The sequence below is a fragment of the Gobio gobio genome (genome assembly GCF_949357685.1).
Source record: "Gobio gobio genome assembly, chromosome: 14".
NCBI lineage: Eukaryota > Metazoa > Chordata > Actinopteri > Cypriniformes > Gobionidae > Gobio > Gobio gobio.
In genome coordinates, this window is record NC_137107.1 from 33,127,875 (window position 1) to 33,154,530 (window position 26,656).

Genomic DNA, 26,656 nt, shown 5'->3' on the forward strand with positions numbered 1-26,656 from the left:
TCCTCCATACAGAATCTCTCCAGATTCCCAGCTCCATGTTGGTGCTTCTTGTCTTCCACTGATTTTCTATGGGGTTCATGTCAGGGAACTGGATGGTCATGGCAGAAGCTTCATTTTGTGCTCAGTGACACATTTGTGTGTTGATTTTCGCCACTTTCTATGTTGTGGAGCTCAACAATCTTTTGCTGCACATCAGAACAATATTCTTTGATTTTACTCATTGTGATGAATTATTAAGGGAATTTGGCCTTTGTGTTTCCTCATGTTTATACTCGTGTGAAGCAAGACGTCATAGCTAGTCAATTTCATCTTCCTAGTCACCCTGGTGTGCTAAAAAAATTAAATATTGATGGGAATATACTTCTGAGATATTTTACTCATCAAAAATTCTAGGGGTGCCAATAATTGTGGCCAACGTGGTTTGGAGAAAAACTTTTATTTCATAATGTGATTTTCCCTCGATGTTCCATTCTTTTACTTCAATGAAAGGTTAGATTTTTTGCAAATTTTTGGAATGTTAGACCAAAAGGATAAACAATGCAGATTTATTTTTTACAGCCATCTTTGATCATATTTACCAGGGGTGCCAATAATTCTGACCACAACTGTATATGAGATGATATATGATATGGATTGACATTGGCACTCTGTCCAGGGTGTTTTATTAGGACAAGCAGTTGGAGGGACATATTTTATTATTTATTTATTTCAATAGACTCCTAATTTACTGCTTCTTAAAAGTTAGTAAGGTAGTTTTTGTAGCATTTAGGTTTTGGTTAGGATTAAGGGATGTAGAATATGTTCATGCAGAATAAGGTATTAATATGTACTTTATAAGTACTAATAAACAGCTTTATACGTACTAATAAACTATCATAGTAATATGCTAATAAGCCACTAGTTAATAGTGAGAAATGAACCCTAAAATAAAGTTTTACCAATTTTTTTATTCTATTTTTTACTTATTTTATTTTGTTTAATTTTAGCTCATTTTATTTCATTTTTGACTCATTACTTTAGACTTCTCTGTGCTTATCATTGTTTTTTTTTAAATAATATGTGAAACAGTTATTCCACTAGAAATGTTTCAAACGATAGTATGCTAACGCAAGACCTCACTATATTGCATGCTTAATTTAGCTAGGCATCATCCTTGAAATAAAAACAATTTTGTGTTAATGTCTTAACATTTTTCAGTCTGATCTAACAATTAGCAATGTAGAAGATGTTAAAAATCATATCAGATAATGCAGGTTAGGTTTAATAAAATAATACAATTAATAAAAAAAGTTATTAATTTAGTTAATTTATCTATACAGCCGTTCTGGAGAAAACGGTGATCGTCCAGCTTAGTTCAGTTCTAATTCAATGGGGTCAATGCAGGCAGATCAATAATATTGTTGAATATCAAGTTTCTCCACCCCAACTGAGCAAGCCAAACTCTATCAAGTGACAGAATGGAGGAAAAAACCTTGGGAAAAACTAAGCTCAGGGGTCAGTTCTCCTCTGGCCAACAAACGAACAGTGTATGATTATGATTCAGAAGTCAGATTGGTTAGATGAATGATGAATAAGACAAAATATGTGTGTTGTGTGAAGAAAAACATCGAAAAGGACGAATAAATGAGCCACATAAGGAGAGAAAAGAAACACTTTTTCTTTTATTCAGCCCCAAACAAGTATTCAGAACATGCTTCAGAGGAAGAGGTCAATCACAACACACTTATACATCACTTTTACACAGCGTTTGCAATCATCCGTCATCAAGCATCAGTTCGCCTCTCCAGCCTGCGGTGTGATAAGGATAGTCTGAAGGACTGTGTGTATGTGTGTGCGTGTGTGAAGAAAGAGTCTGAGGTAAGACACAAGTCAAGTGTTACGGCTTTTTTTACCTTTCCTCCTCATGATACACACTCAGTAAACCATGCAGCAGCTTGACTCCAACACCTGCTGTAAACATGTCTCGTGTCAGAAAAAAAATTCACAGATTTCAAACTGACTGTTTAGAGCCCGCCGTCAAAAGTGCAACATACTTGACAGGTCGAAAGAGGTGGGGTGCTGCCTGGGAATCTAATGAAAATATACTGATCTGCACACCACAGCTGGAAATATTGTTCCAGAACAACATTTTTTTCCCAGCTCGCCCACATTTACTTCTATCACTTTTTGATTTTCTGTGCTTCCACCTCACAACCTGGTTTCTGACATTTGTCAGACCTTTTGCAACTCAAGTGGGAGGCATTTGTATTTATGTGCATGCATGTATCTGTGTGCGCAAGTGACTCTGTTTTTTTTTCTCTTGTGTGTGTGTCTGTGGGTTATGAGAAAATCAAACTTGGAGAGGGACAGCTGGCATCCCTTCAGACATTGCTTGACCTTTCTGTCTAGCACAATCACGCTCATATACACACACCCACGCAGGGCATCAGGTGTAAAGTGCCTCAATTTAAAGTTTGGCACAAACATTTTCAGGTGTTATCTACACTTGAAATGAGATGAAAATCAAAAGAGCTGTCTGTTAAGCCTCTCTGTATCTCTCTCTGAGGTGGAAGCACTCAAATGTTGATGTGTGGTGTATTGGCTTGTTTGGTGAATCATATTGCTGATGACTGCTGGGAATAGCTGGGCTGCTGGTCCGTATGCCAGGATACATAACATACACATGCAGGAAGTACCAAGGGATACATGAAGCCATCATTTTCAAACCGGTGTTTGCCACCAGCAGATGTATTGTACATTCATAAGCACATAACACTAGATTTTTACTCTATATAAAACTAGACATTTTACTGGCTTAAATAGGACCTAGGATACAAAGTCTGGATTTTGTTGATTGATGAAACGTTATTTTTTTTACATAGTTGCAGCACCTCCCATCCCAGTCTGTCATCAATTCTCTGGGTGCGTTTCCCGAAAAAGTTGTTAGCCAACTATGGTCCCAAGTTCCGTCATTATCAGCATAGTTCAATGAGTCGGTGTTTCCTGAAACCATAGTTCCAATGAAGATTCACAAACAGCATCGCAAATTTGCGTGGTTGGAACGACAGCACTCGACCTGTGGTTAGAAGCACAGTTTCTTGTTTGCATAACATGTGGACTTAATAAATCCTTATCTTGAGCAAAATAAGCAAGCTGACATTCAATACAACCTATATCCTTTATTTAGAATACATATGTAATTTACGTCTTTTAGTTTGTCAAGAGATTTAAAGCACTGTTTTTAAAGAGTGCGCATGTGCGGACGTGCCCTTGTACACAAAAAAAAAAAAAGGTTCTATATGGCACCAAAAATAGTTCTTGGCTCGTAATCATAGGGGAGCCTTTTTAAGTGCTATTTAGCACCAATTTTGGTGCTTCAGTGGTTCTTCAGCGGTTCTTCAGAGGTTCTTCACCGGTTCTTTGACTAAGGTGCTATATAGCACCACTACCATATACATAACATGTTTAGATGGTGCTATATAGCACCAAAAGTGGTTCCTTTATGATTACGACAAAGAGCCATTTTTGGTGCCATAATGAACCTTTTTTTTAGAGTGTACGTAAGGACGAGCCAATGATTGAATCTGGAAATAAAGCAAAATAAGTGAGAAAAATTTGAATTAGTCCTCAGATGCCGTTCATAATTTATAGCAAAAAATCTAGCATTAATTCAACCTTAAACGGATTCATTAAAAGAAGTTATTTCTCCACCAACGTGGTTGAACGACAAATTTGTGACAATACGGTTTCGTGAAACAGCTAGTTGATTTGTCAGTAGCTAGTTGATTTCTTCAACGATGCATCGTACTATGGTAGTTAAGTAGTGAGTTACGTCGTTGTACAGGAAACACACCCCTGTTTACTTGTTGGCTGCATCTGAAACCTGGAAAATGATGCCTTCGGAGGACACATTTCAAGGTAGGAAGGCATCAAGGAACGTCCAAATCCAATGTTAGCTTCACTTCCTGTCTCCTAAGATACCTTCATCTGATCGAGTTTAGTTTATAAATGCTGCCTTTGATATCCCACAATCCTGTGCGTTCCATTCTGTGATAGTTGAGATAGGGAAAAAAAGATGGCACCCGAAAGTTGTGTTTGCTAGTCAGTTTGTGTGTAAATGTACGTTTTTGACCAACATTTTCCACTTCTGATGTAATTTCTAGCGAGAAATCAGTTTTGTGAGGTGTCTTCATGCAAAAACGCTGCCTTATAAGTCATTGTCTGATAAGGCAGCGAGGCAACAAGTCAGCTGCCTAGGTTTTCAGATGCAGCCCCAATCTCTATGAAGCCCCTGCTTTCATAAAAACACAATGTGCTGTGATTGGTCAGTTGGACCAGTGTATTGTGATTGGTTAATATCCCTTACCATAACCATGAGTTTCAACCAGTGGTTGCATCAGACTTTCTCATTGTCCATCATAATCTATTACCTGTCATATTTCACATTTTCATTTTAATCATGATCTTACAGGATAATAGGCTAGATTATGCATACATTTTTTTTAATGAAGAGAACAGAGACTATGCATCACTTTTCATGTTCATCACAACACAAAGCAGATTAGTGACAGTGCAGGCCACTAAAACATGACCTTTGTACCTGAAGAGACAAATGTGAACAACACAATATTACAAAATACAATTACGATTAAAATACGAACAAAACTCAACTGACTTTCTGTTTCTGCCTCAACTCAAATGTTCCTTGTCCACACAGACTTAAACTGCGTGCGTGCCTGTGCAGCTGACTGTCTTCGGTTTGTCCTTCATCCTCTACCATATCAGTCCCTCTTTGTTCACTTCTTTTATCAGCAACATCACAACTATTTGGCCGTTTGAAGAAATGGTTCATACTCAGCTGCCTTGACAGTCTAGACACAGGTTAGACAAAGACTTCACGCACTGAGATCAAAGATGAGACAATACTAGATACAAATGTATATGCGTGCTAGCTACCAACTGGACAGGGGTAGGAATTACAGTTACAAGTTACAATAGATCACTCTCGGTGTAATCTATCAAAATGATGGATGGCCTTCAGATCTTTCCGTCAACGCTAAAAAAATTTATTCAGTCTATGACTCAAAAAATATTTGGTGATAGTGACCAGTTTCAACTAACTCAACATGGCCTCCTCACTTTTTTGTGTATGCCTTATGCAGGGATTATTTCAAATTAGATATGGTTTGTCCGTTCCCGGAAGAGAATTTAAGACCACAATTTGTGCATTTCAGGGAGTTCAGAAACAGTGCTTATATTGATGTAGACATTCATTTCCATTGAGAAGAAAGTTGAAAATGTAAAAAAGCATAATAGAACCCATTTAAGGTACCATCACAAAATTTTGTATAAAGTAGTATTCGTGGGGTACTCCAAGGTACTTTAACAATGCAATAGTACCACCATGGTGCAAAAAACATTCAGCTTATAGCGTTAGTTCTGGCAGGGCATGTTAGTCAAGCTGACTGACAGCTGATCACGTCTATAGGAATATGATGCCTATCACAGCATACACTCTAAAAAAAGGTTCTATTTGGCACCAAAAACGGTTCTTCGTCGTAATCATAGAGGAACAACTTTTGGTGCTATATAGCACCATATCTTAACATGTTCTGTATATGGTAGCGGTGCTATATAGCACCTTAGTCAAAGAACCGGTGAAGAACCTCTGAAGAACCGCTGAAGAACCACTGAAGCACCAAAATTGGTGCTATAAAGCACTTAAAAAGGTTCCCCTAGGATTACGAGCCAAGAACCATTTTTGGTGCAATATAGAACCTTTTTTTTTTAGAGTGTACATATATAAGCACCTTCAGTATTATCAGTTGCTATCGTGTTTCTCCGGAGCTAATTACCCTCCTCCATCCCCAGCTCCTCCACTCGTCAGTCAGGATTTGGCATCTGAGTCCTCCTGAATCAGACTAAATTCCCAAATTAGGTTGTACAGTTTAATATTGACATTTATGCTACCTGCGATACGTTGTTGCTTCTGTTCTGTTTACCCTAAGGGGGGTTTATCACTGCTCTCCCTGCTCTTATCCATGCTAGGCTGCATGCATGCGCAGGGAGTTCTTGCCCAGAACAGAACCATACCGGCAATCCAAACTATATGCTAATTGTCAATCATCTTTGATGATAGTGGTCCTGACAGAAATGTGGTTTCATGAGCTGTTAGTGTTTTGATTCTCTAATCAGAAAATGATTGCAACATCGGCCTACTAGTGCTGTTAGCGTTAACACGTTAACGCATGCGATTAATTTAAAGTCTTTAACGTGTTAAAATAATTTTACGCAATTAACGCAAATAAATTACAGAAGTAAGTGAAGATGCGTCATTAACATAATTTTCGTCACGCAGTTAGATGATGTTAGAAGTTTGGAGTTTATGTCGTATTCTGCGATTGTTTCTGAAGAGCACAATTTTGGTGATATACAGGAGTCATACAGTAAACGCACAAGAGTCTGTTATATTCATGCACAAACAACAAACCGTGTATGTGCGCTCTCAAGATCACTGATCGCACGCTGCATTTATGCACAGACACATTTCAGAACATTCGCGTTGTTTCCACACACACTCAGAAAGGATAAAGTTTGATTTGTCATGTGTACGTGGTTGTGTTTAGTAATCGTAGGTTTATGAAGTCAAGTAAAAGCAGTTGATTTAGGAGTTTTTTTGGCATCTCTGTGTGGTCCTGTTCGGTATCGTAGCTTGACTTGACAATGTTGTTGTTGTTGCACATACACGAACATGTACACATAATATACACTGTGAATTCAGTTTTTTCTGTAATGTTTTTTTTTCATGGGTGCTTAGGTGTGTGATCCTTGAAGCTTGCAGAACATAGTTTTGTGAGAATCACTCTTCAATCTGATTGTTTACTTTGCTGCATATAGCAAATGATGACGAAATGAATGTGTTTATTAAGATAAATGGTGTATGCTAAATTTCACAATAAGTGTTAATCACAACAAACGTGTGATTAATCGCGATTAAAAAACTAATTTGATTGACAGCCCTGCTACATACCCATTCACAAGGTTTAGATGCAAGTAAACATTGAAGACTTTTATTGCTGACAAACCATGCTGGACAGATGATTTGATAGCTGAAATATCAGGGAAAATGCAATGTTATATATGTTTAATACACTTATTGAATTGCTAAAATTCTTTTTGTAATGAAAAGCAACATGATTTAAAACATGACACTAACATATATACAAGTCTACTTCCTAATGTTGCATGTTCTCAACAGTAAACCCTTTCAAGTGAGGCACATGTAAAAGCATTTGCGTAGACCAATTCTGTAGATGCACTGTGTCAGGATATACACACTAGACACGGTCTAACACAACTTTATGTGTGAACACAGGGCAGAGAATGGGGTGATGAAGATGCACTGGTATAACGGTGAGAGATTGCAGATGAATAACAGTCTTGATGGTGAAGATGGAGAAACGGACACCTCAGCAGCCAGGATAAAAGGTAAGTAACGAAAGCCAACACACTGGGATGAAGTCGCAGGAAGACAGGAACACACTCTGGGAAAACCAAGGGGATTAGGTAAGTGAGTCTTTCCTAGTACAAGGCCAGACCAGGACTGAAGGTGAGCTGTGTGAATATATAGTGTGCTGCTGATGAGGTGATTGATGACAGGCGCGGGTGATCAGATCTCTGGTGATTGTGATCGCTGTGTGGTGGAAGTGAGAGAGCCTGGCTGATCTGTGACACTGTGGAGGTATGATGTGTATAATCATAGAGTACTAGGCCTCTATTCTACCTTACAATAGCATGCAGAGATGAATAACATGAAACCTTCCCTCCACAGTGAGTCCTTTTCCCCTCACACCAGGCACATATTTCAGCCACCGATCAGAAACCACTTTGCAATGAAAAGGTTGTGACCCAGTGGAGAGCAAGAGATATGAAGGGGTTCACAGGCAGCAAAGAGAATTAAAAAAGGGAGAATGAATTTGCGAAAATGAAGGATAATTAGGAGCCCAGAAGAAAAGGCTGGTATTTTTTTTCTTTTTTCATTCTGCCTGACGCTAATGTGAATACGATTGCAATTTGTCATGAAATGATTATTTCGCTCTCATGAAGGTTCTTTGTCTAATTCTATCCATACGTCAGAGCACACAATGCTCTTTGAATGGAGCTGTGAATGAGGCAAATCAAAATCAATCAGCTTTGGATGGATTTGCAAGTGCTTGACCCTCTAGCCTGATCAGGAGCTTTAATAATGAGAGGTTTTTGCCTTTTTATGAGAGTAGTTATACTCAGATGACTCCAGTTAAAGGGATAGTTCACCCAAAAATGAAAGTTCTGTCATCATTTACTCACACTCAAGTTGTTCCAAACCTGTTTGAGTTTATTTCTTCTGTTGAACTAAAAGGAAGATATTTTGTAGAATGTCTGTAATCAAACCGTTGTGGGGCACCATTGACTTACATAGTAGGGAAATGATACTATATGGAAGTCAATGGTGCCCCACAGCTGTTTGGTTACAGACATTCTACAAAATATCTTCTATGTTCCACATAACAGAGAAATTCATACAGTTTGGAATAACTTGAGGGTTAGTAAATGATGACAGAATTTTACACTTGGCACAATTCAGTCAGGCAAGTACCATTCTCCTGGCAACCACCAAACCCAGACTCATCCATCGGATTGCCAGATAGAGCAGCGTGATTCGTCACTCCAGAGAACACGTTTCCGCTGCTCTAGAGTCCAGTGGGGGCTTGCTTTACACCACTGCATCCGACGCTTTGCATTGCACTTGGTGATGCAAAGCTTGGATGCAGCTGCTCGGCCATGGAAACCCATTTCATGAAGCTCTGTACACACTGTTCTTGAGCTAATCTGAAGGCCACACGACATTTGGAGGTTTGTAGCGATTGACTCTGCAGAAAGATGGCGACTTCTACGCACTGTGCACCTCAGCATGCGCTGACCCCGCTCTGTGATTTTATGTGGCCTACCACTTCGTGGCTGAGTTGCTGTTGTTCCCAATTGCTTCCACTTTGTTATAATACCACTAACAGTTGACCGTGGAATATTTAGTAGTGAGGAAATTTCATTACTTTTTGCAACCTATCCCGGTACCACACTTGAATTACCAGAGCTCCTGAGAGTGACCCATTCTTTCACAAATGTTTGTAGAAGCGTCTTCATTTTATACACCTTTGGAAGTGATTGTCCCAATACTTTTGGTAATATAATGTATTAGGACATTTTTCATTAGTTATTTCATATTTTTTCATATTATATTTAATTTATATTTGACATATTATTATGTTAACATTAAATTAAACTAGATTATGTATAATATTTAATAAATCATATTTTTTATTATAATAGATACTATATATAGACTTGAGACCACTAAATGAGGTGAAAATTGTCATTTTTATCTTTCTTTTTTTATACTACTGACACGGTAAAAAAGACCCCTTTTTCCATTTCTCTGAATTCCCAAGTGTGGCTTTTCTGCATAGTAACTCACATTTATTAGCTAAGGTCTATTTAATCCTGAATTTTGTGCTCTAGGCTGAAACCCAGTGAGAAACTCACTGCGGGGTTCTTCTTGTTGCACAAAAACTTTTCACGCATTGGTGAAATATTTTGTAACTCTTCCCTTCTCAATGATAATTCCTTATTCTGGATCGTAACCTGTTGTTGCTGGCTGATCAGCACAACCACGCATGTCTGACCAGTTTTTAATGAGTGCTTATTTGACAGCTATGACTCCTACATGGTTGTTTCTTAGTGTGTGTGCTCACATACGAGTGTGTGTGTACTGTATTGAGAGGGGATGATGAAACCCACTGACATTTTTACCCTTGGTGGCAAAGAACTAACATCCTCATTTCACTCTTCTACCTCTCCCATCCTAAAATCCCTCCCTTCGGCCCCATCACACCATCCGGTGCGGCTTGGGAAATGCCACTCACCTCCACAGACTTCATCCATGACCTTTCCCACCCCTATCAGGGAAAAGCCAAGGCTCCAATTAACCACCCCCAGTCATCAAACCACTAATCAAACCATCAATATGATAATACACAAACACTGGCTGCATATTCAGAGGTTTTAGTACAAAACAAGCAGTTGTTTCCACTTTAGAAAATGCACTGCAATATGTTACTTATATACAAATTTTGCATACAAAAAATGAGCATACTGCAATTTTCAAAGTGAGAACAGGAAAATTGTTAGAATAATAGAAGGTGAAACTCAGGCAAGTGCATCTGAAATGGAACCTGCAGTTTTCAGTCATTTTGGTTGGAAAGAGATTCAGTGCTTCACCGAGCCCATTTCCTGTTTGACATTACTATGCTGTAGGGCCTTTCCCTTGCTCTCCCAACCACCGCTCATCCATTTTTCCTGTCTTTTCTCTACCTTCAACTGCTCATTTCATCCCGTCTTCCCCTCTGAGTCCTGCAAGTGTGTGTGTGCGCGTGTGTGCGTGCAGCAGTCGTGTGATTGTGTACTATGGGTTAGCACCCTTCATGGTTAGAGGGTTAAACACACAGGGACCACATAAGATGAAGGACTTGCTCACAACTGTCTCCTAGAATGATTTATGAACAGCTGCAGCCCCTCAGATGCACACGGACACAGTACACGCACACACAAACAAAAAAAGCCTAGTACCCTCGGTACACAATGTTATCCGAGATCGATAGGTATGTGGTTTTATTGAATAATCTGAAGACAGGCTGGTTTATTTAGCTGATAAAGGTCCAATGTCAAGGTTTGATATGTAAAGGGTCATTGCACAACTTTTAAAACCTTTCAAATGCAAAGAGAACGTCTAGTATGTGAAAGTGAATAAGAAGGATTGAGGGGAAAATGAAAGATAGGTTGGATACTGGAAAGTGCAGGGTGATCGAGGGACCAATGAGTAAAATGACCTGGTATGTGTAATGACTTTTCTTGATACTTGATTGGTTTTAAAACGTGCTGTAACCAAAAAACTGCTGGTCAGTTTTTTAGAAGACCCTTTTCATTTTCAAGAATAATGGGTAACACATACTGTTCCGTCAACAAATGAGTAACGCATTATTAACTCTGTCGTACTTTTAACGAACAGTAAATTCTGATTAACGAATTAGTAAGTAGTGCTCAGTTGAATGAGGTAGTTCACTATTAGCTAATCAGTAACTACAATTTTTTTCATGCCTCCCAGAATACTACTATATACAGGTTCATAATTAACATGAATAATGCCTTTCATCCTGTGTAGTTATTCATTAATGACGGAACAGTATTCTAAAGTGTTACTGAATAATGTAGTAAGAGTGAATCTATGTATTATTTACATACAAATACATTTACTAAACTCATAAATGCTTCCATTATGTTGTTTTGCCTACACTGTAAAGAGATTTAATGTTTTAGTAATATTACTGTATTTTACCTTACTGTACATACTGTGCATTTACAGTATTATTACTGTATTGTCATTTCCAGTATCGATACTGTTGAGTTTGCCATCAGGGTTGATTCTCAGAATGAACCTGCAAGCACAAGAAAAAAAAATATTTTTCTTTTGTCCATTAACCGCCACTTCCACCATACAGTTAAAAAAAAATTGAAAATAAATCTCTCTTGCTATTGGGGCAACTTTGTGGGCAAGTTCACTTCTGTAATTATATTTACAGTAGAGAAGAATTACAGTAATGTCCATATATTTTCCCAAAATCCTTTGCTGTTTACAGTAACATACAGTACATATTAGAGTAAAATACTGGTCAAATGACAGAAATCGGTTACAGTGTATCTTTACTTCACATGTAAATGTCTTGCTTAATATTAATGAAAATCCATTCACTGTAATTCTTTTGTAAAGTCATCAAATTGACCGTTCACAAAGACCCACCCCCTTTAGTCACTTTTGCTATGTCTGATAAGACATGGCGCTCTCACGCCAACACATAGCAGAGCAAAAAGGACACTGACAACGCACTGACAGACAGGACGGAGCAGGTTACTTTTAATATGAAACAAAGTCTCAACTATTCAGTTTTGTCATTTTTTAAAGAAATTTAACTATAAATTCCATGTTGTGGCTCTTTAAAAATCACCCATGTTGTTTTCACCCAAAAATGAAAATAATGTCATTTATTACTCACCCTCATGCCGTTCCACACCCGTAAGACCTCCGTTCATCTTCGGAACACAAATGAAGACTTATATAGTGATAACCGATTTCAAAACACTGCTTCATGAAGCTTCGGAGCGAAAACGAAACAGCGAGTCGATTCAGCAGTTCGGAGCACCAAAGTCACGTGATTTCAGCAGTTTGGCGGTTTGAAACGCGATCCAAATCAGGATTCGACTCGTTGATTCGTTTCCGCTCCGAAGCTTCATGAAGCAGTGTTTTGAAATCGGTTATCACTATATAAGTCGTTATTTAGTTTTTTTTGGTGCACTAAAAATATTCTCGTCGCTTTATAATAGTAATATTGAACCACTGTACTCACATGGACTGATTTAAATATGTTTTTAGTACATTAATGTATCTTGAGAGTGTAAATTACATTGATGCCTATGCAGGCCTCACTGAGCCTTCGGATTTCAACAAAAATATCTTCATTTGTGCTCCGAAGATGAACGGAGGTCTTATGGGTGTGGAACGGCATGAGGGTGAGTAATAAATTACATTATTTTCATTTTTGGGTGAACTTACCCTTTAATGTGACAGATCGCTATAGTGCTTCAGTTAAAGTTTCCTTCTAGTTAATTTATACTATCAAATAAACATGAATGAACTTCAGAAGGAATGTTGTTTCAACCACGGAAAGACATCAATACACACCTTTTTTCAAGTTCAAGTCTGACTGCTTTGTCGGACAAAATGGCAGATTTGGCGGATGGCGGACTACACTCTAAAAAATGCTGGGTTAAAAACAACCCAAGTTGGGTTGAAAATGGACTAACCCAGCGATTGGGTTGTTTTATGCAAACATTTAACCCAACCGTTGGGTTAAAACAACCCATTTACTGGGTTTGTCCATTTTCAACCCAATTTTTTAGAGTGTACAAAAGTAAAAGTGTCACAAAAAGGACAAAAAAGCACCACGCCCTTAAAATAGAGCAAATGTAAAAACATCAGAACAATTTATTCTTGTGTTTGATATGTGAATTATTAGAAGTTTTAAATTATTCAAGTCAAATTTATGAAAAATTTCCATTAGTGTGTGGTTCTGTCATAAACTCTTTTTTTCTAATTCAGCTTTTTATATATATATATATATGACAATAATAAAGTTCAAACTTAATTTGGGTGTTTTGTACAATTTATAACATTGTTCTGTTATGAAAACAATAATTAACTATGTTAAAACTAATTTTTATTTAATCATTTAGTAGGCTTATATGGTTCTGTCAAAAGTGTATCTTTTTTATTTAGCTTTTTCTTAATTTTGATCAATTATAATCTGTGACAATAATCAAGTTGCTATCAATTTTCAATTTTGTTATTAAAGTTGTTATTTATGGTTCTCATGAATTGTGATTTTCATTTGGCTTTTATAAAAAATGCTGGGTTAAAAACAACCCAAGTTGGGTTGAAAATGGACTAACTCAGAAATTGGGTTGTTTTAACCCAGCGGTTGGGTTAAATGTTTGCATAAAACAACCCAATCGCTGGGTTAGTCCATTTTCAACCCAACTTGGGTTGTTTTTAACCCAGCATTTTTTAGTGTGTATGATTGGTCAGATCGCCTGTCAATCAAACCCCGGTGAAGAGTGTATTGGGTGCAGTGGTTTAGGAATCTATCCATTTTACGTTTTGCTGTCAAACTTTCAGCATTTGGTGTCGTCTCCAAGGTGTCAATAATGGTGATAGTTTTTTCATATGCTAAAGCTTTGCTTCATTATTGTTAAAAATGTATTATGACTTCATGAAACCTATGACTTCATGAAACTTTTAACATGAAACCTGATTTAAATGGAATTTCAGTTTTGTAAAGTTTGCACTGCAAGCAAGCAACACAATGAGGTGAGATTGCTCCAAGCACTTGGAGTGCAGACACATTTGTTGATTTTCAACAGTAGCACGCATCTAGTTTTGTCGCTTTGCATCTTGCCACTCGCTTTCTTTGTAGACTCGTGCTCTCTGACTGCTTACTTCATTATAATGGTAGCGTTCTGATTTGTTGCATTGTCCTTCTCTTGCAGTGCAAACACAGATGGTGCAACTGAAATAGTAGATTGTGAGTCTTTGTTTTGAGATAACACCTTTTAAGATTTTTATGCTCTTGGTGCTCCATTAATTCGTTTAGGCTCTAGTATTGCTCCTGTTGAACTGTACTTGCATCTTTTAAGTGATTGTGTATCTATCCACATATTTTTCTCATAATTCTATTTCTTTCTGACACGTCTCTGCTTTTTCCCTGCAACCTCCCTGTTCTCCCACTGTCCCCCCCTCCTTTTCTTTTCAGTGTGCTCCATGGATCAACACTCTTTCAATTGTTCCCATGTCCACAGGAGTCTGATCAAACACACTCAAAGACAAACTTTCTTTTTTATTTTACTTTGTTTTAGAACCTAGGTATTCCTAGATGAACACATGTGCAGCAACATATTGATCTGTGAGATTTGGTGCTTTTGGTGCTTTGGGCGATGGAAGTTTTGAATCTGGCAACATATTCTCATCCTGTTCCTCTTCTCATCCTCCACTGTTTTTATTTTATTTTCCACAATATATTCCAGTTATTTTTATTGAAATAAAGTTTTGTCCTTTTATTTTATTTTCATATGGAAAAAAAAATCTATACAAAGCTTTAGCTGTAAGCTGTATTGCAATCCCATTCCCATTGTTTAAAATTTGACAGCACAATTTGTTACAACTCATTATGATGTCTTCATGTTGTGCTCAGACAGGTCTTTATGAACCATCATTCTCTCATCACCGTATAATATGCAGATCAGTTTTTGAAAATGAGTGATGAGTCATCATATATATATATATATATATATATATGGGTTTTCAGAAGCTGAAGTAATACTTTTCTGTACACAAACCCCCACAAACAATGCTGACATAGCCGTTGTCAATTCATTCTCAGCAATTTGTCTCATGCAACTGCCTGTCCAAGCTTCATCATGCCCACCATAAACATTTACTGAACGCCCACAGGAACAGCCACTAAAAGCCGTCGGTTGGTTCTGCTTAATCTCTGCATCTTCTCCCTGATACAAGCATAATCACGCTGCCTTACACATCTCCGGAATTACAATGAGCCAGCGGACACTTTGAACAAAAGCTAATATACCTCAGTAAACTAACCCTACATACTAAAGGCCTCAATGCAAAATGCCTCTCGGTGAAGCAGTACCTTCCTTTTATCCTTTCATATGATAACCACATGTATTTGATTTTAGTTCACAATAGAGGACAACATAACAGAAGCTGGAGGTTATTGAACATTATATACATTATGTCTGTAACAATACAGTCTGTATCATCCAATTATATCATCTTATATGAAATGCATAACAGATATATCATATCTTTATATATCATGAATTTGTTATAAGTCTTCTGCAGTCATTCAATAGCTTTGTGAGAGAAATTAATCAGTCATTATGAGTTATATAGTATACTAGTAAATACATATACATTGATTTTACTCCCTCACTCCCTCCCTCACTCCTCCCTACTCACTCACTACTCACGCACGCACGGACGCACGCACTCACTCACTCACTCACTCACTCAGTCACAGGTAAAACGATTACTTATTCAAATTTACTCTAACTTCTACATGAGAGAGAGAGTAAAACTCGCACTGTGATAAATTTAGCATTCTTCTGGTGTAAGGTTGTCAGAGTGTGTTTGCCCTCCAGGTTTTCCTGGGAAAACCTAATCCACAAGTTTCTCTGTATCCCACTCCATGAACCTCTCCGTGAGAACATTTCTGTTGAGAGATTTCTGAGCCACATGTCTGTCGGACATGGATGAATTGGCTTACAGCAAGGTCTTGGAGTGGACACTGGCTTACAGTTCTAAAAGGAATATATTAAGGGGTTTCATTTTCAGGATTTTATTTTTTTATATGTTGTAATATAAAATGTGTAAACTCTGGATTGAACTTGTGTTTTGTATTTTTGAGCAGAATTCAACCTCTGAGCATAGGACATCACGTTAGTTGATTAGATTTAATTTATTGAATGTGATTTAATGTGTATTTCATGTGAGAGCTATGGATGGGGAATATGAGAAAGTAACTTACATTTCAGTCTTACACAAAACTATTATATGGTTTCAGAAGATCATTTGGATACATGGATACATTTCCATTTTATGGAGATTTTAAGAGGTAAAGATGAATGAATGATTGGTTGTAGATCATCTGGAGAGGTATAGCTGGATAAAGAACAGGTTAGGTAAATGTGTTTTGACGTGAAATCTATTTCTCTATTTTTAAAATGAACAGTCTGTTATTTTGGCTTGGGGAAAAAATGTTTGAGAAGAATTTAAAATGAAACACATCTATATGATTCACTGTAGTGGTGAAGTCCAAAATATTGCAGTAAGCTAAGTTTGCTTGTTTGTTTTGGAGGCTCGATCAATCAAAAAACCCACTGACCTTGTAGAGAATGACAACAACATTGTCAAACTCGAACTATTGATCTATACAAATAATTTTTATGATTTTTTTTTTCCCCCAGCCCAATCTGACTCTGTGTAAACTCTGGATTGAGCGTCTTGCTTAATGGCTTAACTATAAAGTGTGTTTTGAACCGTAGTTGTTGATCAAAAAGGTTGTGTGAGCGTGTGCATGCTTGCTTTTTTTCATTAGTCTGCTAGAGGGATAGTTAGGTTTAAGCTCCATGTCGGCTGTGGTGATTGAATGACTTATTGCAACATTAAAGCATAAATGCACACACACACACACACACACACACACACACACACACACACACACACACACACACACACACACACACACACACACACACACACACACACACACACACACACACACACACACACACACACACACACACACACACACACACACACACACACACACACACACACACACACACACACACACACACACACACACACACACACACACACACACACACACACACACACACACACACACACACACACACACACACACACACACACACACTCCTCCGACATTCCATACTTCCATAAAGATTTGGTTCGGCTTGGACCACAGATAAGGCAAAAGTAATATAGGCCTCATGACTAACCAAGCACACATAGACAGATTAGAGTGACATACACACACTGACACTGTGCTCTGACTGCGAGACAAACCTCCTGATTGTTATTCCAGGCCACAGCTGCTGGAGCAAATAACCAAGGTACTGTTTGGCTATGCTTAGAATCGCTTTCCCTGTTTAGTAAGCAAAAATTCACACACCCACAACCTCATTACGTTTATCCACTCCCTTATCAGGAGTCCCGCAGCCCTGTACCAGTACCACCCTACTCCTCCCCGCACATACACCCATGCGGGAGCCCCGTGGACTGCCCGACATGCACACCAAATCTTGAACATAATGTGCGGTGCATTAGAGCGAGTTATCATAACGTGCACTGGGGCAGCTGTGGGACACATTCTTGTCTCTGGACCTGTTTGTTCAGAAGCATTCCTCCCTCAGGGACAGGGACAGGTCCTCTGACCACCTTTATCATGATTCCCTGATTTATCAGTTGAATCCAGGACATTTGATGACACAATTTAACTGGCTACAATTCAATGTAATGACATATTAAATTCCTGGGTGTAATTAGAACATTATGTTAATACTTAAGAATCCGTTTAGGTACTATTTCACACTATTTTGTATATATATTTTAGTGGGTAATTATTTTTTATTTATTTTTTTTTGCATTGTGACATTATTTTGATCACAATTAGATGTCTCATTTCCATAATGCAAACAAATTATTCCATTATATCATGCTGTATATATATTTTTTTATTGTAGAATATGTGGTAGAATTTGTTCTGCTGCTTTTCTTACATTGACGTTTAAATCGATATATTTTTTATTTTTATTTACTTGGCTACTTTAGTTTTGTATTGTGTTATTATATGTTATTTAGGTTTGTTTATATTGTTATATATTTTATTTTAATTCTTATTATTAATAAAAATAATGCATTTTATTTATGGGCACCTTTCACAACATTCGAAGACAGCTTACAAGCAAAATAAAATACCAAATACAACAAAATATATAGTGTTATATATAAGTAACTATACAAAAGTAATTAATTACTTAATCTTCAACAGTGTAATTAGATTACTGTACTAATTACTCTATCTAAAAATGATTGCATTACTTAATAATTACTTTCTAAATCCCATATCAACCTCAACCAGTTGAACAAGAATATACATGAAATGGCTCTTTTAATTCTTTCAAATAAATCATATAAAATTGCATAAATTAGTCTTGAACTGACCGAAGTATTGAAAGGGAGGTTACATTTAAAAACATACATTTTAACGTTAGATGTAACATTTTTATTTATATTTCATTCTATTGTTTTATATTGAATTATTCTATATGGTATTTATGCAATTAAATCAGAAGAACCTGCAATTAAATTACAGTAATGATTAGATTTAGATTAGATTTAGATTAGATTTATTCTTTAATGTCCTCAGTAGAGGAAATTCATTTCCACAGACTGTACCAGAAACAACATTCAACACGTATAACATCAACATACCTACAGAATACACAGAACACATATTTTGGTCACATAAGTAAACAAACAAAGATAGCATCAGCAGCAAAGACTGTATATACATACTTAGTAATGCATTACACCCAACACTGCGTGTGTGTGAGATATATATACACCCTTTTCCTGCCAACTCGTTGTTGTCCTCCTCAAACCATTCCTGAACTACTTTTGCTTTGTGGCAGGGCGCATTATCCTGCTGAAAGAGGCCACAGCCATCAGGGAATACCGTTTCAATGAAAGGTTGGTGGTACGTGTCAAAGTAACATCCTCATAGATGGATCCACATGGACCCAAGGTTTCCCAGCAGAACATTGCCCAAAGCTTCACACTGCCTCCACCAGCTTGCCTTCTTTCCATAGTGCATCCTGGTGCCATGTGTTCCCCAGGTAAGCCCAGGTAAGTGATGTAAAAGAAAACGTGATTCATCAGACCAGGCCACTGGTCTGGTAACTTCTTCCATTGCTCCGTTATCCAGTTTTGATGCTCACGTGCCCACTGTTGATGCTTTCGGCAGTGGACAGGGGTCAGCATATGGCTATGCTGCCCCATACGCAACAGACTGCGAGGCACTGTGTATTCTGACACCTTTCTATAAGAACCAGCATTAACTTCTTGAGCAATTTGAGCTACAGTAGCTCGTCTATTTGATCGGACCACACGGGCCAGCCTTAGCTCCCGACGTGCATCAGTGAGCCTTGACCAGTCCACCACTGTTCCTTCCTTGGACCACAGTCGTCCTCTGACCTTCAGTCGTCTAGTCATCACAATTTGGCCCTTGTCAAACTCGCCCAAATCCTTACCCTTGCCCATTTTTCCTGCTTCTAACACATCAACTTTGAGGACAAAATGTTCACTTGCTGCCTAATATCCCACCCACTAACAAGGTGCCGTGATGAAGAGATAATCAGTGTTATTCACTTCACCTCATTATGTCATAATGTTATGCTTGATCGGTGTATATATAAAACCAACTTATCCATCCAAAACAAAATCAAACTAAAAATATGGATTTTAAAGGGCTTCCACCCAAAAAGGATAATTCTGTCAATATTTACTCACGGCTCAAGTTGTTCCAAACCTGTATGAATTTCTTTTTTTTGAGGTAAGCCTGGCTCTTATTGGCCAAGAGAATTTTGGACAAATATTTGTGCATGTCAAATACATATTAGGACTTTTGTGTACAGGGCTGGAGTGGACCCCGATCCTGGAACCTGTCTCATGAACAGTAAATGAAACCACTGCTGCAGAAAAAGAAATGATGAGAGAGAAAGTTAGCACTTCTTCCACCTAGAGCAGATGACTTATTGTGAACACAAAATTTCACAAATGTGTGAGATAACACATGCTCCCACGCAGAAGATATGAGAAGTTGAGAGATGCTCAAACTTTCAGTGCTTGTCATCATAACAGCTTGGCGTCACCTTGAATGCCCCGTCATGATGACTGTTGCGCTCGTCTCTAGGGTTGTGACACTTCCATCATCACAGATGTTTCCTGTCTTCAAAACATTTAGTCATTTCAACAGTTTTTTTGCCCTCAACACCAGAAACTCATGAAAGAACATGGCTGTCAAATATAACTATGAGCCATGTGCTTCCACTCATTCAAAAAATAAAACCGGTAAAAGTCTAAAAGACTAGTCATCTTTTTAGAATCAATTCATTGTCTGTAACCTGACATTCATGATCATGTGTCAGTTCAAACGGAGCCAGAAAACACCCTAGTTATTGTCACAATCACAGATTACACAGAAATCAGCGGCTCTCCTTCAGTCCATTTCTCAGATCACTGCCTCGTATCACAGATATAATCTCGCTCACTGTAAATAACACAGAGCACATGGGTGCTTTCAGCCTCTGACCGATATTGATATTCACTGAAGATGAACCCGATGGACTGAGATTCAGACCATCTGCAGAAACGTCCTGCTGGGATGGCTAATTTCATATTGAGCCATTAGCATCGACTTATTCTGGCCACATGTTGTTAAGTTCATTCATGCTATGCAGTACGTTACAAGAATGCAGACACATGTATCCATTATGAATTGTATGTCTTTAATTGTAAAGTTGGAACATACAACATTTTTTCCTCAAACTTTTTTTAGGAAGTCATTTGCTTTGTCATCAGTTTCGGTTTAGTGGTGCTGGTTTTAAATGTAATATATATATATTTTTTTTTAGTGTATTACTTTAACAATACACTTTATTTTACCTTTTCTTTTTATTAGCTTAGTTTATCACAATAAAGTCAACTATTTATTTATTTCTAAAATAACTTTAAATAATCGCACAGCTTTGGCTTGAGCATTTTTGTTGCCCTTTTTATAACATCTAACATGAACATGAAAAATAATCCATATATTTCTTCCGGTCACGTGAAACTTGAAGACTGAGGTGAGGACTCATGTGCAGAGGGAAGTGATTTATTTACAAAAAGAAACATAAACACAAAACAAAACCCACAATGGGGCAAAACACAAACCAAATAGCAATAACTTAAACATACCAAACGGGGAGAATCACAGGAAACGTAGACAAGACAACAATCTCACGAAGACTGAACACAAAAGGAACTTATAAAGGGCAAAAAATAAGGAGAGAACAGGTGGGAGAAATCAAACACTAAACAGATAACAAGGGGGAGGGATCAGACAGAGACACAAGCAATTAGCCCAAAATAACAAAACACCACATGTGCTCAATGAGACAGGACAGACATGTGACACTTCCCCACATTTTTTATTTAATAAAATTATTTCACATTAAAATAGGTTTTCTTAAGAATATTTGTTTATTCCTTTACCAATCTGAGGCCTGGTCCATAAACATCATCCACCAGGAAGTGACATTGTTTTAGAGAAAAAAGAGCACACACAGTTCTCTAAACATTTGGGGTTGGTGAATTCTGGGATGTTTTGTGAGATTACTTGGTTTGTTCTAAAACACCCATTTCTGTTTGACTGCAGAAATTTGTATGATAATATCACAATTCAGAAAGTGTTAAATCAAGAAATATATCAAAATTAACATTCTTATGTAAACTAAGTGTCAATCACTGAGTAGCAAACTTCAGCTCTTTATTTTCAACAGTAATAGGGTCCATCCTGTTCATTTGTGTAAATAATGCAAACAGTAATTAAGAAAATGCAAGTGGCAAAAGTTTGACAAAAGCATATTTCTAAAAGTCTGGCTTTTTTTTAAAGCTACAGAGTTCAAAAGATTCTGCATAAAAGGAATGACACCCTCCCCTATATATATGCTGAGTGGAAAAAAGAAGAAGAAGCAAATAAGCCTACATCTCTGAAAAAGCCTCATATTTCTTAGCTTGGAGCTGGCCATCTGTTTATCAGAGTGTGTATTTTACATTCCTCAAGTGAGTTTTACATATATGGAATAATGTTTTTCCATTAAAATGCCTGCGCTGTGTATATTGAAATGCAGAGAGGACACCAAAATAGAAAGTGTTTACTTGCCTGTTTGTGTGTGTAGTTATCTGGAGGGTGTGGAGGGGAAGAAAGAAAAAGAAAAATAGTGATTGATTTTATTCATGCCTTGAAATTCTCGTCGTCGTGGCAGCGAGGTGGGCGTCCAGAATGTTAATGACAGGAATGCTTTTTAGCAGTTGTGGGTCGTGACCCCTGAAGTCCTAGCCAAGGCACAAATCAATTCCAATTTGTCACTGGAACATCCGAGGGTCGCATTTGGTGGCACCAAACTGGGGGCAATTTGTTTAGAGGGAGGCCTGTGTCAGGTCAGAACGTTACAAGTGTAAGTCTCGTCAGCTTTACGCCGCTCTAATGGCCCAGAGTAATATTTTCTCTGCCTGGGCTCTAAGAGCTTTATAGAGGTTTCTTGAAAACCCAGCTGAAAAATGACTCGGCTGAGCCAGAGGTCAGTCTAACCGACTCCTTTTCACAATGCTCTGATATTACAGTCCAGCAGGGTGATTCATATTTAAATGCTGGGAAGAGTAGTGTCTCATACAAAGGATTTTTTCCCCCTATACATCATTTTTAAAAAGTAATTTGCTTTGTCATCATGCTTCTGATTTTATACTTTTTATACTATTTGATTGTTTTTTTTAATGTTTTATTTGATTTCATTGTTTAGTTTAGTTTATTATTTATTTGTATTTTGTTTTGTCTTATTATATTATATTTTATATATTTAGATTTTTCAAATTTGTTTTGTTTTTATTATATATTTTTATTTGTTTTATTGTATTGTTTAGTTTAGTTTATTATTTATTTGTATTTTTTATTAAATTTAGTATGTTTCTGTTTTATCATTTAATTTAAATCAGTTTTTAAACTTTGTTTTATTTTATTTTATTGTTAAGTTGTATTATATTATATTTATTTTTTATTATCTTATAATTTCATTTTAAATGCTATTTAGTATTTTATTTTTAATTAATATTATCGTTGCATTTATTTATTTTGTATTCATTTTCAAAAGTTTGATGTTATGCTCATAAAACTCTCTGAATGTTTAGTTTGTTTGTTTGGGGCCCGAGAGCACTTTTATCAAACTATGTCCGATAAAAATATTTGTAGCCCATAAGGTGGCATCAATATGTGAAGGTGATGTTCATTTTAAATCACAGATGAAATTGCCACAGTGAAGCTTTACTGCTAAAGGGAAGTCGGAGTGTTAGTCGCACCCCACAGGCTTGTTTAGTGGAAAGATGGTTGTCTCTCAAACCTTCTGCTGTATAGGCTGAAGTGATACCATCAACAGCCCTCTTATGGGATCTAATGGCAAGGTCGGGTCATTCATATGCAATGAGGCCTCTGACACTTACACAGATATGCAAATGTGCTCTCACATACGCTCAGATATTGCCAGATTATGGAGGGACCTCAGTGTGTGCCAGTTTTTTAATTGTGTCCTAATTATGCCTTAACCCTAATTAACCTGATGGGATGGCAGGCGAGTTTAATTAATCTTACAGTGTTGTGATCCCAGCATGGGCTAGAAAAAAGTTACTTTTTTTCTACGCACAACTTTTCCCTAATCTGTCAACGCACCCTCCCGCCCTCTCCTTTTTCTGTTCCAGCACACGTAATCACAACTAGGCAGATTAGCTAATTACCAAGCGCTCCACCAGGACCAAACCAGACATGGAGAATGTGGAAGAGAGTTCTGAACACAAATTTCACTGCAGAGTCATTTCAAGCGGTGCGATTAAAAGGTTATCGTGTTAATATATATTCAGATAACAACTGTTGTTCTGTTTTGAAGTTAACTGAAAAGTTCTTCAGTTCTTAAGTGCGATGAATTTGTAGAGGAAAAAAGAGAGACTGTTGACTAAGAATGTAAAATGTCTTCTGATCTTCCAGCTGTTAAGCCAAAAAAGGTTAAGCTAAAACACCTGGTCTTTCCCAGTAAGTCTTTCCCGCTAAGCTTTTATGTCTGTAATTTTTGTCATTAATGAAGTCATCCAGTCTTCTATATACTTCAGATGTAGTTTCAAAAGCCAGGTTTTTGACTTTTGGCATTGGTATTCTGCAACTAAGTGGAAGCACTTATTTAAATTATGGAACAGCGGCCTGTTCTGCAGAACAGAGCAGGAGAGAAGTCTACTGCCTTTTTGTTCAGAGTTCCCGTCAATCCAGATTCAGCAGTGAACATTTAAGAAACGAAACTGGAGTAGTATGTAAAGCCATGCTCAAAGAATTCAGGATATTAGGGAATCAAAACCAAAAAAAATTCTCGACACACTTGGTGGAAATCAGAAACCAAAAATATAGATAAAATGTTATGCTTGCATTATGTATATAAGTAAGTAATTTTCATGATGCTCAGCAGTGGAGTGACCCTGTTGAACACTGATGCAAGACGCGACCTAGTGCCATAACAGAACAACGGTTCCTGGAGAAGGCGAGGATGTGGCGAAGGGCTGGTGATGGCAGGATGACGAAAACCCTCAGGTGAAGATGTTGAGTGCTTGGTGCCGCAGACCCAGAGCTCACCGGTTCCGACAGCCCACAGCAGAGTTGAGGAAGGGAGGAGCCGAGATGGTGGAGTGGTGACTGACAGCATCTGGGAGACTACTGATGGAGACTCGGCAGATGGATTCATAGGCGCAGACGGAGAGCCGATGGACTCAAGCGACATCACTGGCTCTGGAGATGATAGAGGCGATGCCGAGGGGAAGGAAGAGCCCACTGTAGCCGTAGGGGTGAAGGAACAGAGCGGAGCGGACGGCCCGCAAATCTGTGGTGAAAGCAGAGTGATGAGTGACCAAGGGGGATCCGGCAGGATGAGGGAACCCGGAGAAGCCGAGGGTCTCCGGTGGAGCTGAAGGTGGGAGGACCCAGGGTGAAGCAGACAGGTCGACCGGCCTAGATGGAGAGGTTGAAGGCAGGAGGCGGAGCCACAGGATCCTCTGACTTGGGCTCGATGTCACAGAGACTCCCCAGAGATGGCGCAGGGCTGTAGACATCCGACAGCGATGGGGCTGGAAGAATGGCTGAGCTTTGTGGTGTCACCAAAGTTGAAAGAGGAAAGGAAAAAATAACACCGTTTATGCCGGTTAATGAAAAGAGGAGATCATGGTCAATATAGCCATTAGTGCTGTCTAATAATAGCGATGATGAAGGTGGGAAAGTGTAGGAATTAATGCTTCCTCATTGAAGTCAATCAGCCAGTCCTCATTTTCCGTAGGCACTCTTCCCTCGTCCACTGATGTCGTGGGCTCACACCTCTGGTCAAACTTACGATGGAGTTCCACTTCCCGGGCGAGGGTCGGCTCTGTCCTCTTTCTCTCGGGCACTGGCTGACGCCTCGCAGTGGTTGATAGCTCTCCGTCTGCGGGGGGCTCGTACGAGTACACCGCGGTTGATGGAGGTGATACAGGCTCTGGGTCTGGCTGTGTTCTGGAACGGGCGAGATGCATTCCAAAGTCCACAGGGTGATGGTAATTCGCCCCGATCCAGAACAGTGACTTCAGGGTTTCATCGTCGTAAGGACAAGGGATGGCAAGACGAAAAAAAAAAACCTCTGGTTAAAATCCAAAAGGTTGTGGCTCATCTGAGCCACTGCGTGAAACTTCATCACGTAATCCATATTATGTCCGGTCATCTGTGCATGAGACTTTCCCCCATTCATTCTCAATGACCCCCCATGAAACCCACCGCACACATCATACACATAACATAACAGGGTGTCTGTTTTAAGTCAGTGGGGACAGAGGGTGTCACTGTTGGACACTGTTACTTTATAAATACAAGTGACTTTTACACATTTTAATGTCACATTTTGTAAATTTTATCGAATATTTTATCATCCAGTGTTTTTTTGAGGAGACACTGCCTCCCTTGACTTTAAAATGACAAAGGCTCCATTTGACCAAATCAGCAATCTTTAGCTATACTGTTCACATTAAATCCACATTAAACTTGGATCAAATAAATGTATATACTCCAGTAATACTGAAAGATTTAAGTCACAACAGTGACTTCTTGCTGATGAGATGTTTCAAGATTTATTTTAAAGTCAAGTATTTCATCAAAGCATGGCTACAGACACATGCACTGATGTCGGGACTGAGCTCTGAATATTCACTGACCCTCAAACCGCTCTGGTCTTCTCTGCATGTTAACTTTTTTTGTCTCACAGTGTGACAGTTAAAATTCCACAATGATTTGCTGTTCATTTGTCACTCTTTGTTCCGTGCTCGTACATGCCCATCTCTGTGCGAAACTCCAGAGCTATCTGATTTAGCCCGCCAGGGTCACACTTTCCAATCTCACCCCTTACAACTCTGGGTTATATTTCCTTGACTCCGAACACCTTTCCACCTTTCAACCTTGTGCCTGGCAGAAATAGTTTTTGTATTAGTTCCTAGTAGTATAGTATTGGGTGCATAAGGTTGCCCTCAAGCAGCGTGGAAAAGAAAGAATGAAAGAAC